This window comes from Portunus trituberculatus, chromosome 14 (genome assembly GCF_017591435.1).
Source record: "Portunus trituberculatus isolate SZX2019 chromosome 14, ASM1759143v1, whole genome shotgun sequence".
In the NCBI taxonomy this organism is placed as follows: Eukaryota; Metazoa; Arthropoda; class Malacostraca; order Decapoda; family Portunidae; genus Portunus; species Portunus trituberculatus.
The window spans coordinates 3,750,481-3,755,480 of NC_059268.1; the positions used below are offsets into that span (position 1 = coordinate 3,750,481).

Below are 5,000 nucleotides of genomic sequence, written 5' to 3' on the forward strand. Positions count from 1 at the left end.
GATTATGATCAATAAAATTGATATTCATATGTATTTTAATAAAAATTTGGATGGTGCGTGACTTCTGGGACATCCTGTGTGTGTGTGTGTGTGTGTGTGTGTGTGTGTGTGTGTGTGTATTTACCTAATTGTATTTACCTAATTGTAACATACGGGAAAAGAGCTATGCTCGTGTTGTCCCGTCTCCATATCTATTAATGTCCAGCTTTTTCTTAAAATCATGAATATTCCTTGCGTTGACCACTTCCACGTCTAAACTATTCCATGCTTCCACCCTTCTATGAGGAAGCTATATTTTTCACATCTCTCCTATAAGTGGCCATTTTAGTTTTTCCCATGCCCTCTCGACATTCTTCCATTCCACATACACAGATCTTCCCTATCCATTTTTCCATGCCAATCATCACTCTGTATATTGCTATCAGGTCTCCCCTTTCTCTTCTGTTTTCCAGGGTTGGAAGTTGCATTCTTTTCAGTCTGTCTTCATAAGTCAAATCTCTTAAGTCAGGCACCATTTTCGTTGCAGCCCTCTGTACTTTCTCTAGTTTCCTTATGTGTTTCTTTAAGTTCGAGCCCACTGTATTGTTGCATATTCAAGCCTCGGTCTTATCATTGCAGTAATTATTTTCTTCATCATTTCTTCATCTAGATATCTGACGCCACTCTTATGTTCCTCAATAAGTTCAATACTTCTCCAATTATTTTGTTTATATGTCTCTCTGGCGATAGGTCATTGGTAATTGTCACCCCAAGGTCTTTTTCTTCATGACTGGTTTTATGTCTTCATTTCCTATCTTGTACATACTCCTGATTCTTCTTTCACTCTTGCCAAACTCTATTTTCTTGCATTTTGTCGTGTTGAACTCCATTTGCCATGTACAGCTCCATTTCCATATTCTGTCCAAGTCTTCCTGGAGTAGTTCGCAATCTTTGTCACATCTCACTTTTCGTAACAATTTTGCATCGTCTGCAAATAGGCTCACATAACTGGACACCCCATCCACCATGTCATTTATGTAGACTGCGAACATTACTGGTGCCAACACTGATCCCTGTGGAACTCCACTCTCCACCAATCCCCATTCTGATGGTCTGTCCTTAATTATTGTTCTCATTTCTCTTCCTACCAAAAGTCTTCCATCCATTTTAGTAAACTGCCATGCACTCCTCCTACCATTTCAAGTTTCCAGATCAGTCTCTGGTGTGGTACCTTATCAAAGGCCTTTTTTAAATCCAGATATATTCCATCAGCCCAACCATCTCTTTCCTGTATTACATCTATCACCCTCGAATAGTAACATATCAGGTTTGTCGTGCATGAACGCCCTTTCCTAAAACCAAATTGACACTCACAAAGTATGTCATTTTTCTCCAAGAAGTCTGTCCATCTAGTCTTCACCACCCTCTCACACATCTTAGCTACCACACTTGTAAGTGACACTGGTCTATAGTTCAATGGGTCTCTCTTGTTACCTGATTTATAGATTGGGACAATGTTAGCTCTTTTCCAGTCTTGGGGCACTACGCCTTCCCTTAATGAGGCATCAATTACTTCACAAACTTTTTCTGCCAATTGCTCCCTGCATTCTCTTAAAATCCATCCTGATACCCCATCAGGTCCCACAGCTTTTCTCACTTCTAAACTCCCCATCATGTTCTTGATCTCCTCCACCGTTACTTGAAACTCCTTCATAATCCCTTTCTGTTCCATTACCAGTGGTTTGTCAAAAGCAGTCTCCTTTGTGAATACCTTCCGAAAGCATCCATTCATAGCCTCTGCCATTTCCTGGGATCTTCACTGTATACTCCATTTACTTCTAAACTTTCAATACTTTCTCTATTTTTGATGTTGTTGTTCACATGTCTGTAAAAAAGCCTTGGTTGGTCTTTACATTTATCAATTATATCCTTTTCTTGTTTCTTTGTGTGTGTGTGTGTGTGTGTGTGTGTGTGTGTGTGTGTGTGTGTGTATGTATGTATGTATGTATGTATGTATGTATGTATGTATGTATATATATATATATATATATATATATATATATATATATATATATATATATATATATATATATATATATATATATATATATATATATACTTTATTAATTAATGATGCAGCATTTATGTTTGTGTGCATGTAATAAATGCATAATTACTACAGTATTATGTAGCATTTATATATATCTATAATAAAAATTTACAATAAAAGTGAAAGTATGTAATATGTCCAGTACTAGAATATTTTCTCTTTTTCATAATGGCCCAATAAATAACTAATATTGGTGTAAAATGTAAAAATTCAAGATGACTGGTACTCCCATTGACTATATATTCTAACATTTGTTTGCAATAGTTTGTTTTTATATGTGTTATTTATTACTTTATCAATAATTTGAGTCTTATTGGATTTAATATAAAGCTTCACAGTAGAAATTTACATATTGTTTCAAGTATAAATTTATTTAAGTAGTGCCAACACAGTGTGAGATTATGGTACTGGTTCTCTGCTGGCATCTTGATTACATTTTTTTTTAAATAAACAAATTCCTTGCAAACCCAGTTAACATGCTACATTAAAAACTGAGGTTTTACTCCAATGCACACCTTAAGCCAATTAAACACCTATAAAAACCAGAGAACCAGACTATTTTGCTGCAGCTCCTATTCCACCTTCCATACTATTATGATTAATATATTATTCAGAGCATGCATAGCATAGGAAACTTTTGAACACACTTGTCAGCTAAGCTGTGTGTAAATAACTCCACACACATTCACTAGTGTCTCTTGAATGCAGCTCCGTACATGAGGAATATCACATGGCTGAGATTCAGTGAGACAATCTCCATACAGTCTTGTTCTTTTTACTATACATGCTAAATAAATAAAGTATGTATATATTACATCACGATCTGGAATCTTAAAAGTAATTGCTCAATATGTACACTCATTATTTTACGAACTCATAACAACAAAACACTTGAGCCATATGAAATAAAATCCACGTCTATTCAGGACACATGAGACCTAAGAAAATATAATATAAAATTTTGACATGATATAAACAATGCCCTGTAGCAAAATACAAAGGCATTAAATACTATCATCTATACAAAAGTGTGTAATGCTTTGAGTTGAACATACTATTCCCAGAAATAAAATACAGAAAACAACAACAGAGACAATATATACAAAAGTGTTTACCATACTTAACCTCTCTTTCACCATCATCCACATAAAATTTCAGTTTAGTGGCAATCATGCACTCTTACACTTCTATATAAACACCCTATCATCACATTTTCTCCTAATACAGTGCCTGATGAATGGAGACCTAATGCTACTCCTATGAATGATTATATTTCTGAGTGAATAATGTGTAAAATGTGATCATGGGTTGCCTGAAAAGCTCTCAAACTTTCACCACTTAGCTCAAAAATTTATATTAATACTGCACATTATCATTAGTGAGATTCCAGCTTTCGCAAATGAAAGAATCATATGAGGCTGTGGCATGACAGTCAACTCTCCCTGATGTGTGTGAACCTCTATGGCACAATATCAACAACAGGGATCTATTCTCCTGTACTCCAAACATCACTCATTGGAAAAGAAACGTACATCTGAAGACACTCAAGCCTCTATACACACACTTCACTGCTTGTTGCAAATGTACAACACAGATGAGAGATGTTATATGAGCATGAAATTCACTTATATTAGTGAAAACACCACTTGTAAAGTCAATAAGTACTTCTACTATCTCCATTCAGAAGCTTAAACTAAACCATTTGTTTGCTATCCATTGATGTTATGATCATTGCTTAAAATAATCATGAGTAATAAGTATTATATTCAAATGTAGATGGAGGACACCTGGTAGTATTTTGGATCATGAGTGATGAGCATCAAACTTCAGTGTTACACTGAAAGTTTAACAATACTGAAAGTTTAACATCAAACAGGTGATCTATCAACCTGTCCTAATATGATTGAGCACCAGGTAAATTTTGCTGTGTAAAGTAATTTTTTTCTATTTTCATCAATGTGACCATGGTGAAGGACTTCATATGTATATTATGCCATTCAATATCATACACATAAAAATCAGAATGATATTTGATTGCTATTTATCAATTACAAAAATATGCTAAAGTATTGATTATCTGACTGCAGTTTTCATGCCAATGTAATATATTTAAAATTTATCCTATTTAAAGATAATGGATTTTTAAATCTGAAAGTCATGAATCAATCCTACCCAGAAAATTAACAATAATGAATTATACCTTTTTAAAAGAATAAAATAGATCACATGAAAATGTTGAAAAATTACAAAGACCATTAAAACTATAATGTTTGATATTTAGATGGCTGTGAACCTTTTCTTCAAATGAACCTAATAAACATGTTTTTCTTTCTTATATTCAAATCAAAACCTACACAATTTTGGGGCATTTTTATGGATGATGGCAAACTATGTGAAGAGTTAGCATCTTGTGACTGACCTGACTAGAGGCAACCAAGACAGGTCACTGTTCTTTATAATGACAGGTAAGAGGCTAGCTTACTGCAGCTCAACCTATTGGTAAGCACTAGCTGTAGCTGATAAACTTAACTCTGCATAAAACCTTAGTACCACTTAAGGCTCCTGTGATCCCATTCAACACAATGTACTTTTCTGACATGATAAATCACTACTTTTGTTTCATGGAATGTGACAAGACTGTTTTTAACATGAAGGAATTCCATATTCTTTTTCAGCATTTTTTATATCAATCAAAGACAGTGCTTTACTTGTGACTGTCATCAAGTCAAGATTTTTCTGCATCTTTGGTTCAAACAATGAACATAATAAAATATTATAATTTTGAGACCTACTAATAGCTATAAAGGTACATATTTGGTAATGAATCACTGAAGATCTACAAACAAATGAATAAGATAAATATATGAATAAATAAATAAGAACTACTTTTGAAAAAAAAATTCAAAGATCA

At 33.9% G+C, this 5,000-nt stretch overlaps 1 protein-coding gene across 2 annotated transcripts in view; it reads right to left on the reverse strand.

The window, feature by feature from the left end:
• Positions 1-2,441: 2,441 nt before the first annotated feature.
• Positions 2,442-5,000, reverse strand: part of LOC123503529 (attractin-like protein 1) — a 97,059-nt gene continuing 94,500 nt past the window's right edge. For both annotated transcript variants that reach the window (XM_045253368.1, XM_045253369.1), the window contains one exon: positions 2,442-5,000. This exon is cut by the window's right edge and continues 311 nt beyond it. The gene's annotated coding sequence lies outside the window, so the exon portion shown is untranslated.